Here is a 12,431-nt window from a genome sequence, read left to right on the forward strand (position 1 = left end):
TCCCAGAGGGAAGATAATTCACCACTTGATGTTCCTGTGCAGCGTGTGATCTATACAGTCCCAGAAAAGCCTTATTTATTGCCTTCATAATTAAATTTGGTATCTTGGTGAAGGGGCCGCCGCAGCATGATTAATCATCTCCCACTGGTTGGGACTGAAGACGGCCAAGTTAGCAGGTGCCGCTTGCTCCCTTCTGAACCCAACACGACACTCACATGTCCCACAATTCAAAACCACGTCCAGCGTTGACTTCTAAACGCTGGTTATTATGAATTGTTTCATTTTTTCATGGATAAAACTTACTGCGGTCCCAAAGTCAAGGTATATTCTGACGTCCTCTGACTGAAAATGCTCGAGTTGTGCTAATGTTTAAATAAGAGGACCTTAATTATTCTGTCAGTATCATTAGTGGTCTCAGAGCTCTGCTGGTATTTTGTCTAATTTTGTCATTAGCATGAGACGTACCGAAGAACACTGGCAGCAAGGCTCCTCTGTGGGGGTTTCCTTATGCTTCTGCTGCTTAGCTAGTTTTGCAAAAGCTATTTGAACCCTCCGCACTGTGTGTTTCTGTGTAATGGTGTCATGGAATGCTGCAATTACATCCCATAATGATACTCTGCAGGAGGCTGCAAAAGAGAGGAGTGGAAATCACCGTCATCAGGTAAAAGAGAAACCTTTTGAGATTTGACCCACACAGTGTAAAGAAACACTTCCCGCCACCAAACGGCAGTAAATCCACAATTGCTTTGCTCTATTTACAGTTTTTTTTACAGCACTTAATGAACCAAAAATAGAAAATCGGAAGGAGAAACTCTGTGAGTTATCATTTGAAATCATGTCTAAAATGGTGCCTTTAAATAGATAATCAGCCCTTATTATTCCTCCAACAGTGTATTCGTGTCTCCACGCGCAAACACCTGATGACTGTCTTTCAGCCAAGATGGACACGCCAAGGCACAATAGACATTTCTCTGTATTGATTAAACGTTACCACCGCAACAATACCAGTGATGCCGGTGTGCTTGTTGTCATCAAGCAGCCTTTTAAGCACAATAATGTCCTAATGAATATGAATGGGAGCCCGCGGTGAACAAAGGCTGGATGCACTCTGAAAGGTGCTGGAGACAGCTCAAAATCGGCGTCAGCGCTGCCGTTTCAGCAGCACGGTGAAGGAATGGGCTGCCCGTAGGACAGAGGAAAGTCAATATCCATGTAGAGCACCGAACGAACACGGTGTTTAATCCGCCGTGCACCATCGAAGGCTCCACGTGCTGCTCGCTTTACGTTCCTGTGGTAGCCTCCGGGCCCGGGCTGAAGGTGTGTGGGCTTTATTACACACGGCTTTATTAGTGTTTCCATGGCGTTTGAGCCGGCGATCACAAGCTTTATAGATTACACTCCGCAAAAGCCGTGAGACTTATTTCCAAGAGGTTCAAATTGCCGCAAATGCGGTTGGAAACGTGGCGGCTCCTCCGAGGAGTTGGTGTGATGATCGCCATCTTCTCCCTGACAAATGCGATTAAAAAGGAAAGTCGGGATTAGCGAGGTCCTGACAACTTTACAGCGGCGTCTGTGTCCCAAGTCTTCTCTGCTGACTGGAGAGTCGGAATTTTCCAATGTGAGTCCACGCGGATGAAGAAAGGAGGACTTTTTTAAAGAAAAAATACGGCAGGCAGAGCGTACGGTTCGTTAGGATGAAGAACAGCAGGTTAATCATCACCTGTCACCTGGATACAGAGGAATGAGTCAACGTTGGTAGAAAGTTCCCAGTAACGTCTAAATTTAGGCGCCCGCTCCAGGAGAGTCTAAGAAGTGAAGTAGAACTGAGTGAAGTAATTATTTACAGTACTGAGTTTCTGCAATGAACCCCACCTCCCAGGCAGAGATGACACTTAAAATGCTCACTGGGATTTAAAATGCACCTTTTTTGTCCCTTTCAGGCTCCCGTAGTGTCACGGCATAGCTCCAGCCATGCAACACAATAAGTTACTTCAGTTTTCTTGTGTGTGTTTCCATTAATCGCCATGAATCCTGTCTTTTTTTGGGTGGACCCTCCTTCCACGGGGTTCCGATTCGCTCCTGCCATGGTTCTGGTTCCCCCGAGGCCTCGTTAGGGTTCCTTGTATTGTCCTGAGCGATGGCGATCCAGTTGGTCTCTGTTGCAGACTGACAGCCGTCGACCGCGGTGTTGCCGCTTCCTGTCCTGTGGTTTTCCTCCCTCTCACCTCCTCGACTGTCTGCCGGCCTCAGATTGTTAATTATCTCTTGTCTGAGCCGCGATCAGCCTCCCTCAGGGCCCGGCAGGAATCACGCTGTATCGGAGGCAGCCGATTGAACTCGATCCCAGCCCACCGGGGCGTCCGACCACCTGGCTAATAACGATTCATGCAGCTGCCAATCCGGCTGAGCCACGCCATCAATATTCCTGTCTGTAAGACAACATCAATTAAGAGACAGGAATCTGGGCATCGGGACACGGGACAACTAGCGTCTACAGGGAACAGCTACCAGAGGCTTACAGATAAACCTTACATATAGCATATGAAAGCACAGACGGATCATTTAAAGACATCGGGCCAGCCAGGGCCGCTGTGTAGCCACCAAGCTAACTAAAGTGGAGCGAGGCGCTAGCATCGAGGAGCGTGGAGAGTGTGCGACCATAACACACCTCCCTGGGTGGCGTGTTAAGAGTCAGAGGCTGGTTTAATCATGCTGAACAGCGGCTCAAAGCCCATCTCTGCTAATGCCAGGAGCAGCGAGGACAGGCGATGTGATGGGAGGGGCAGGCTGGAATCCTGCGGCCCTAAAGTAAACCAGGGTTATTATCTGCAATTACCCTGATTACCAAGCCCTTCACTTGAACGACTAAGGTGAAATGCATTTATTTATCCCTGCGCCTAAACAGACTGGAGGATGTTCATTAAACCGTGTGTGAATGAGCTTTAAGCTGATTCGTTTACGCACAGAAAAAAAAGGGGGAAAAAAAGGGCAGCAAGTGACGGGACAGTAGATGATCCTGCAAATGTGCTTCCCCTTTACTGTATTTGATGACTTTTCTGTGCTCCACTTCTCCTTTTAATGTCATTTTTCCCGCGAAGCCTCATTGCGTTTAATAAAGGCACTTTCGCTGCCCTACTTTCGCCATCTGTGAAAGTCAAATTCCCAAATATGTACTTATTGTTAATTCTCCCTCCGTCCTCAGACAAATATTGCTGCTAGCGTGCAGCGTATCCAGTGATCAATCATATCACCTCTCTGAACCTGCTATGTAATTTATTAAGCGCTGAACAAATGGGCCGGAGCAGGCGGGCGGCTGTTCCAGAGCCAGTTAATGTAAATCTAAGCAGAGTAACAAATTAGTCCGCTCCTTTCCCTTTTTTTCTGCTTGCATACTAAAATTGCTGGTGGCGATGAAAGCGACCCAAGGTAGATATTAAACTTGCAAAGGTTATAAAAGGAATTTGCATTTGGGGGGACAACCAGAAGTGGCTGCGACTGAAGCATTAGTGGATGCATTAATTGTTTCTGCTTACAGTTCCGAGAGCGTCACCTGATTGCGGTTTAATTATGACGAAGCTTATTTTTGCCTTTCGTTCACTTTTTACAGTGTTAAAAAAAAAACGACACGTCTAGAGTAGATGCGATTTTAGGATATCGGAGGAGGAAAACAGATCCTCACTTCACAATCTGACACTCTTTGTGGTGAAGCAGTTCTCCGAGCTGAAGATGAGGGGCAGAGATAATCACATTCACTGCAGCCGGCCACTAGATGGCGACAAAGACACGTTTTAGACATTCAAACGTTACGTTTTCCACTCCAGCTTCTGCCACTTGACATCAGCTGCTGTTATCTCCTTGGATACCGGTTTCCGACGTAACTGAGGAACAAAGACGGCGGCGAAAAATCGCGACGGCGGGTGTCGCAAATCAGGTAAGCGGGCAGCTCAGCTCTCCGCCCACCGTCGTCGTCACGGATGGAAATACCATCACAAGGCCCTTTTATGAATCCCGGACTCACACCAACGCTCTGACCCGGCCGTGAACTTCCCGGTATCTTTTGCAAACAGACGTCCACCTGAAAATGGCAAAATGTTTGAAATCCTGCTGCTATATTTCCTCTGTGCTCCATGAGAGGAGATGATCCCCCGCCCCCCCCTCCTCTCTGTGTCCAGACTGCCCAAACCTAACCTTTTATCCACTCACTTAAAATTCAGAAAATGTGTCTGGATGATTACTTCTACACGCACTGCCTTTGACCTCCTGCTGCTTAATTATCATAAAGCTGTGCAGAAGGGAACGAGCCGTTGCTTCCTCTTTTGTGCCACTGTAATTGCGTTCTTAATTTTGGGAGGTGAGGAATACCGATATGGCAGCTTGGACCTAATATCACACACCAGCTACAACGTTACGGGGGAGGGTCTTATTATGAACTGCCGCAGCGACTGTCCACCTCACAGGTAGCTTAAATCATTTGTGGGTAAAGGTAGAGCAGGGAAATTGAATCTTTGAAGAGGAGGAAAGAATTTTCGGTTGGTGTGGCATCAAAAACTTGTTTTTCAAGCTATTGGAGAACAGACTTCCTTTCGCGTTCCAACTGTCAGATCGTTCTGGAATTTTCCCGCACGGACCCACCTGTAAATCCCACATGACCTTGTAAGGGTCGAGCGTTTGAAGATAACGAGATTCAGCGGCGATAGCAGCAGCGCCGATAAGAAATGTACATTTTATAATCAAATATTGATTTTCTTTCCGTCTTGTTTTCAAGCGTGAGATGTCAAGATTCACTCTGACGTCTGGGAAGACATTTCCACCGAGGATCATTTTAAACGCCAAACTAAAGGTGTGAGAATGATTTTGACGTTTTGGTCACAAGGAGCCGCTGAGCGCTTTGTTTAAATATGAAATCAATGTTGAAATGCTCAATAATGAAGCAAAACATTAGCTTAATGTCAAATTGTATTTGGTAAAGGTCTTCTGGGAGGTGTTATTAAAAAAAAGATGATATTCAATTAAAATTAATTAATGATGATTACTGAAACATTTCTTGAATGTTTGTGTGTTCGGTCCTGTTACTGTCCTGCTAATTAAAATTCATGGCATTTAGAAGGTAATGAGCGAAGCAAAGTTTACCGGCTCCACCTCACAGACACACTCCTACTGCACCAGCTTCCATCATTGTACCACCAATTAGGACGCAACCTTTCCAGACACGTAAAGAAATCCAGTTGAGCCACATGAGACTCAACAGCAGGTGGAAGCTGTGCCCGTTGGAGACATAAAATGGACACCGCCTTAGCGATAGTCGGGGTTGTGTTTGAAACGTTTGAAAAAGCAAAGGGGGCGTAAACATGTGATTCCTCTTCACTGTGGTATTTTCTGGGATTAGCATTAGCTTTAAAGAGACAGTGTGCTGTGTTGAGTGCTTCTGGTGGCTAATCCCGGCGTTTCGAGCTTTAGCGGAGAACCTCTGCCAGTCTCAGTTTTACCAGCGCACTTTAAACCTAAACCAAGGGTGTCCACACCCAGTCCTCAGGCTCGGGATTTCTGTCCAACAAAGTTGTCCAATCTCTCACCTGGGATCCCACTTTCCTTGCTGAAGGCATTGTTCTCCAGCCGGAACCACTTGGGCTAGGAAGAAAATGTCCTGAAAATGGGGAGACACGATTTACACGGACATTCAGGAGACGGTCCAATCACAGCCAGGTTTTTTTTTTTTTTTTACTTTTACACGTGCAACAAAATCCAGCTGCTAGATGAGAAGAGGAGGAGGCGGTGAGGATCATGGCTCCAACGGGTCAGGCCTCTGCTGGAAACGCTGGGCACCCGCTGCTCGGTCCTCATCCAACTGGGATCTGCTTATGTCATTACTGAGACACTTTCCACACTCTTCCGACAGTCGGGCCAGCAGGGATTTGGGGCTTGTGGCCCCTACAGGCAAGAGAGAGCCGGCGTGCTCTAAATAAAAAGTCACAGAGGGGCTCTATTAGGTGCATTAGAGACAAATTTTCTGTCAACTAATGGGAAACTCTCACAGCTAAATAGATAAAGAGTTAAATACTGTATTCTTATTATAGTAACCTACATATTTCATTCACATAATTTCATTCCTCCTCCTCCTCACGCGTATGTTTGCTCTGATGTGTTTCACCTGTGTCTCAGAGCTGACCTGCGCTTCATTATCTGGCTCCTCCCACTTTATTTGAGCTGATTTCCTGTTCCGGTGGCAGGTTGTTGGCTGTTTTGAGGCTGAGCGTCTCACTGAGTTCTTTGGTTTGTGTCCCAGAAATTGGCCGGATTAGGCGTCTCTCGGCTCCTTCCTGCATCGCCCCTGTAAGTCAGAATCAAAACAAACACTGATTATGACCATAAAGCTCTGTCGTTATCCTGGAGTCATCACATTATCACAGTGCTCCTGTAAACAGCAGGATGTGGTAACGGCAGGCGTCAGGTAAACAGCTTCTCCCCGTGACTTCCTGTCAGTCGGGTTTTCTTCTTTAACATCTGCAAATGTGTGAAAAAAAAACAATTAGAACAGTGGAAGCAACATTAGCGGGAAAGGAAATGCAACAAACATGGCCTTGAAGAGGCGACAAAATGGAATACCTTAAAAAAAAAAAAAAGCTGTTTTGAAAACAAGTCTTTGTCGTGGCGTACTTAAAAAAATAAAACATCAAATAATTGGACTGAAACACCTAAACCCAGGTTATCTGATGGCTCCCAGCTAGTGGAGCTTAATGGTCATAAACAGACTCAATGTTGAAAAGCGCTCTGCTCTGCTTCCGGATTTTCACCTGAATGCAGCACGAGCCCACTCAAATACCCGCATTTTTATAATATGGATGCTGGTTTGGCAAAAGTCTTCAAAATGAGCTGATCCTCACTGATCAGATCTCAAAAACTGCAAACATCGAGGCAAACGTGTCCACCGTATTTTAACCTGTGCACCATTCTTGACCTCGCCACAATCCCGCCGCTCTTCTTTAAAACTGCCATTTTTCATAGATGGATGAAAAAGGTCAAATCCTGACTAAATCGAGTGTATAATAATGACATGGGACGGTTTAAAACTTCATCCGGGAATGTTTTTGATGGACTGGAGAAGAATCTGGTGCACGAGAACTTGTGTGATGTGGCATCTCTGGCAAATGTGGTTTGTGAAAGAACAAGACTGTAATCAGGCACCAAGACAGGCTCTAATTACTCAGCTCCCCCTGTCTCACAGATCTCATCACTGCTCACGAATTACAGGCGTGACGGTGACCCGCGGCTGTCGGGTCGTCACGGTGACGGCACGCGGGCATCATCTGCACACGCAGGTACGTCTGCGGGCGTGCGGCGGCTGCAGAAGCTGTCAAAGCTCAGTGTTTTCCCGCTGATGCAGGTGGATTAATGTGAGCCGGGGTGTCGCTCATCAACCTGGGACAAATTATGCAAAGAGGGGTGAATCCAAGTCTTTGAGGTGCTGCCGCCACGTTTAAGGGACCTTCAAAATGCCAAGTTCAGGCTGCGGTTCAAGCCTTGTCACTTCTGATGATCTCCACGTTGTCGTTCCTCCTGCTCCAACCAGGCAGTGTCCACGCATCCCCCCTCGGGGCCCCCGACCCCTGCCTCACCCAGTGAGCGCTTGACAGGAAATGCCTAAAAATTGCAATAAATAGAAGCAGTCACATGTCCCTTTCTTTTGACAATGCTGAAACTAGTTTTCATTTTAAAATAATTTTTCAAAGCGGCGTCCCACAAAGACACATTCATCCCTCGGACCAGCCCCGCTATCGTGAGTAAATAACGGAGGTGTTCCGCTAATGTCCCCGTCAGCTGTTTAAATACAGCGATGGTGCTGACTGAGAGCGATGTAGCTGCGTGTCCCAGGCCTGCTCTTATCCCGGGCCTGTCAGACAGACCTGCCAGGAAAGCTCAGGACGGCGGCGGCGTGATGGAGCTTCTTATCACTGATGGAGAGATCAATCATCATCACAGAGACAAAGAGGGAGAGAGCGTTTCTTCCCCCCCAAATAATGAATGACTCCTGTTTAAACAGATGCTAAAATGCTCTTTTTGCCATTTGCACATCTGCTCATCACGACCAAGGTAAGATTTGAACCCAACACTAGCTGGTCATGGAGACGGACCAATAGGACCACCCTTTAGGTTAGTAATGATAGTCATTATTCTTGTTTTTAAATATTAAAGAACTCAGCCCAAAGTTTGACTCTTTGCAGCATAAAAATTAAACTATTTAATCTTATACTTTTTTAATCTAAAGCTCTCTGACACGTCCTGTGTGAATCATCCTCCATAAATAAGGTATCAAAATCACATTTTGTCATGATCTGCACGGCGGTTTTCAGCCCCATCAGGCAGCCTGTCGGATAATCGTGTGTAAGCGAGCGGCTGTTGTATCGCAGCCATTTTCCAGTCTGAACTAACGGTGATCGGAGCTATTGGAGCCTATCGGTGGAGTGACAAGTACCCTCATTTTGCCTAATGGCCATTTAATCTATATCGCGGGTTGGAACGGGGGGAGTTCGGCGATTCATTGCACCATAATGCCACAGAAATATCCCAAGATTTGCTGCAATTATTCAAGTGCAGAGAAACGTGTTATCGATCCTGTAATTTCTGCTCGCTGGATAAAGTAAATGGGTCTGACATTGATTGTAATAGTTATCGTTGGAGTCATGCAGAGAAACCAAGCGACCTTCGACATATCGAACGACTGGATAATGCCTGGAAAAATACAAGTTTGAACTTTCCCCGGCTTTAGCGGTAACTAGAAAGTGGTGAATTCTGAACGGAGGTTCAGGTTTGGGGACAGTTCTCTCACAGGTGTCCCACAGGTGATCTGCTGTGCTCCCTCACCTTCACTTTGAAAGGTGCCGCAACACAATACACACTTTGATGTGATATGAAATTACTGGCCGAGCTGAGTGGGACAAATGGCGTGAATCGTTGTTAGGAGGCAGTTGAGGTTAGATGTATCTTCTCAGAATTGTTGTAAGAAGTTAAAGTGGAAAAAGGGGAAGGGACCTTCAACTTTTGTGTTTGACTGTTTCTGTATCTCTAATCCAAAGACTTGTTCACTGACTGGATTAAAGCACAGGGATAAAACATTTAACACTCCAAAAAGTAAGTTTTCCACAAAGCTATATTAAAGTTTCCCTTCCAAGCTTGTGTGGCTTTCCTGCAGCTGAATGCGACCAGGTTATTGTCAAATATTGTTTCTCACTTTTTATTTTTGCCCAGTTGTTTATGCAGTCCACAAACATTACCGCGCTCTGAGAGTCGGAGCCAAATGTGGAAGGACATAATGCCTGAGGGTGATTTGTTTAACTTTGAAAGGTTCTTTGGTTTGTATTTTATTCGCTCTGAGCTACGCGGATCATCTCCCAAGTGGGTAGCAGCCAACAGCGCATGGACGTTGCATGTGGGTGGAGTGGAGATAACCCCACCAGGGACGAGCTGACAGTCCTCATTTAAACAGACCGGGGATTTAACCACGTTGAAACAAAACCTTGCTCCGTAATCTTTTCTTCCCCGCTATCGCTGTGACTCTCTGGGGAGTTTTATGATGTTCGGTAAGCAGCAGAGAATGAGTTCCATGTATCTCATGAATCATATTAGAGCCTCTTTAATCCTCTAAAGTGAGGCTCTCCGGAGGACGAGGCAACAGATGAGGAAACACAAGCTAAAACGGTCCGCAGCGGAGCCAACCGTAGGGGGGCGGGGACAACCCTACCGAACACCCATTAATGGGTCACCCGCAGCCTCAAACACAGGTAAATGTGAGGTGTAGAACACAAACAGTGGTGGAGCTGTGATACGAAGAGCCAACTCTCTGGAGGAGAGTCTGGAGGAGCCCCCAAAGTGCTCTGCACCACCGTCCATGAAGCACAGACATGGGTAATGGCTGGTGTGACCAACAGGCGGAATACTGGGACAGCTTTGGCCCACAGGACTTCACTAGATACATAGAATAATTAGAATCCAGGTCTGGAGGGACTGAAGGTCCTTCCCGATTGGTTCACGTCGTATAGCTGTAAATCAATATGAGAACGTGTGGAACGCTCCCTCTTATCATTGGGTGGCCTACTGAGCTTCCTTTAGACCAGGTTCATCTCCTCCTCACCTGGACACCATAAATCCATAGGATGTCACACGCTGCCTCTGATATCGTCCCTGTGTGTGGTCGCCTTCCTCCCATAATCCTGGTGTGTCGCTGCAACTCTCTGAAGAACCGCATTGGTAGGTTGATCTTTGTGATACCTGGATTTCAGTGCAAACCTGGAAAACCACTGATGGAAATGAGTGAGAACGTTCCGGAAAGACTGTTTTTCCCAATCATTCAGTCTGGTTACCATTGTGCTGTCCTCTTCAGTCCCCTGGCAACAAAGGGCAAAGGTCATCTGCAGGAGCTGTGGAGGGTTTGGATGATTGTCGGCACGAAGAAGCTCTTTGTCGAGGGTGTTTCTTCAGCCTAAGTTGTCCGGCCTGGTCAGCTGCTCTCTAGTTTGAGAACCACTGGTTTATGGGAACTGAAGCTGGACTGGGGCCCAGCTCCCGCCTCTGTTGTGGAGTCTCCTGTCAAAGTTTCATCGGAAAATATCGAAACAATGACAAGGTTGACAATTTAGCGTCAGTCTGACGTGAAAGGCTTTGATAGCTTTGATGTCAACAGTGATTTCGGTGATGATTGAGGTTGTTTCTGACACATCAGTAAATATCTGTTTCCGCAGAGCAGGCGATGGACCTAAAAGCTGCCGAAATCATCGGATCAGTGCCCTCAATGTGCCGCATTCACCCAGCGGAGGAGGAAGGACGTTTATTCACAAAGGTCGGATCGTTTCAGTCGGCCAGTCTGGAGAACCGGACTGTTGGCAGGTCTGATGGGGAAGGACAGCCTGAAAAAAGGAGCTGACTGGACTCTGATCACAATCTATGATCCAGCCTTTGACGGTCAAAATCAATAGCGGGAAATAGAGATTAAATAGAAAAAGCAATTAAACGTCTCTCACGTATGATAAAGAGTAGCTCTTCTCGTTTGGAACTTTCAGGCACCTCATTTGAGGGGACTAACTTCTCGCTCCTGCGATCCCATCAGCTGGAAGATCTAGTCCGTCAGCTTCGCTTTGAGATCTGATAACGGCTACAAGCTGCATCAGCGTCCTTCATCCTGATGGGTTCACAAAAGGCCCCGTGTGGATCCGTCCCACCCGCTTTACTGGTGTGGTCCACGTCCGTGAAGGCTTTGAAGAAGCAGACTCTTGACAGCCAAACAACATCAAAGGGTCCTCGGAGAGAAATAGTGTAGGAAGTTGGGAAATTGGAGGACATTAGCCGACATGAAACAAGAGAGAAGTAGCATCACACCATTATGGGCATGATGATGCTGTTTTGTTGCGCCTTGAGGCTCGTTACCGACTGACCCCTAACAACGAGAAAAACGTGTTGCTTTGATCTCGCCTGCCGTGCAGGTATTTTAGAAATGCTTTAAGAGTTTGATGACTTCTCATCTACTCAAATATAATGAAGGGTGTTGCTGTGGCGACACTCCCTTCTCACTTTTAGGATAAAATTAAACCATGAGAAGACAAGAATGGAACACAAGCTTCTAAATGGAATAAATGGTTTCAGAACATCATTTTTCCCCGACTGATGTAAACTATTTCCATTTTCTCGTAAAAGGTATAAACTTGGATTTGGGTTAGAGGATAAAAAAACAGATCAGCACAGAACTGATGAACTCTTCAGCTTAAACAAAACAATTTCCTATGTTTTCCAAGAACAACCGCACCGAAAAGGGTCACGAAGCTTAAAGCTTAAGACAATCAGATTTGGCCGCTTCGGCATAATATTGGCAAGGCCCGTCCGGCAGCTCAATTTCCCTGCGTGAGCATTACAGAAGAGGCTAAAGGGCTGGAAGATTTGGAGCGTGCTGATGTCATGTAGTTTGTCAGTAAGATTCTTAGCGGGGGACCAGAGTTGGGAGTAAACCGGGGCAGAGGTGGGCCACAGTTATCTGTCTCCACAAATTCACGATGCAAACTATTAAACCCGGAGAAGTTGCTGACTAAAGTGCAGAACAGGAGGAAAAAGTCAAGCCCGAAGGTTCCCACAGGGGTCGGATTGACGTGCCGCACTAGCATGATGCTACGTTGACGGTAACTGCGTTGACAGCATGTCTTGGGGCTAACATTTAAATTCTTTGTGCACTAGCTCGACACGCAGCGTGCCAGGTTGGCTGTTGAGTTGCTTACTGGGGTTTTTTAGCATTCACCAGTAGGTGTTGAGGGTGTGTATTCATTCAGTCAGGAGGATTTAGACCTCCAGAAAGTCTGATTGACTGAAATGTTTAATTTGAACATAGCTAAAATGTAGCTGAAAAGGAGCAAGAAGAGGTCTGACTAAATAATGACCCTTAACAAACATCCCGG

At 46.5% G+C, this 12,431-nt stretch overlaps 1 long non-coding RNA gene across 2 annotated transcripts; it reads right to left on the minus strand.

Moving 5' to 3' along the window:
- Positions 1 to 534: 534 nt before the first annotated feature.
- LOC115251294 (uncharacterized) lies at positions 535 to 10,714 on the minus strand. Of its 2 annotated transcripts, none has more exons than XR_003889863.1 (8): positions 10,356 to 10,714; positions 10,127 to 10,281; positions 6,398 to 6,501; positions 6,167 to 6,328; positions 5,723 to 5,955; positions 5,574 to 5,644; positions 1,923 to 2,429; positions 535 to 1,805 (listed from the first exon to the last, which is right to left on the minus strand). It is a non-coding gene; the product is annotated as an uncharacterized lncRNA (long non-coding RNA). The 2 variants fall into 2 exon arrangements; XR_003889862.1 differs by having other exon boundaries at positions 6,149 to 6,328.
- Positions 10,715 to 12,431: the final 1,717 nt, after the last annotated feature.

The sequence above is a fragment of the Takifugu rubripes genome, chromosome 10 (assembly GCF_901000725.2).
Source record: "Takifugu rubripes chromosome 10, fTakRub1.2, whole genome shotgun sequence".
Lineage (NCBI taxonomy): Eukaryota > Metazoa > Chordata > Actinopteri > Tetraodontiformes > Tetraodontidae > Takifugu > Takifugu rubripes.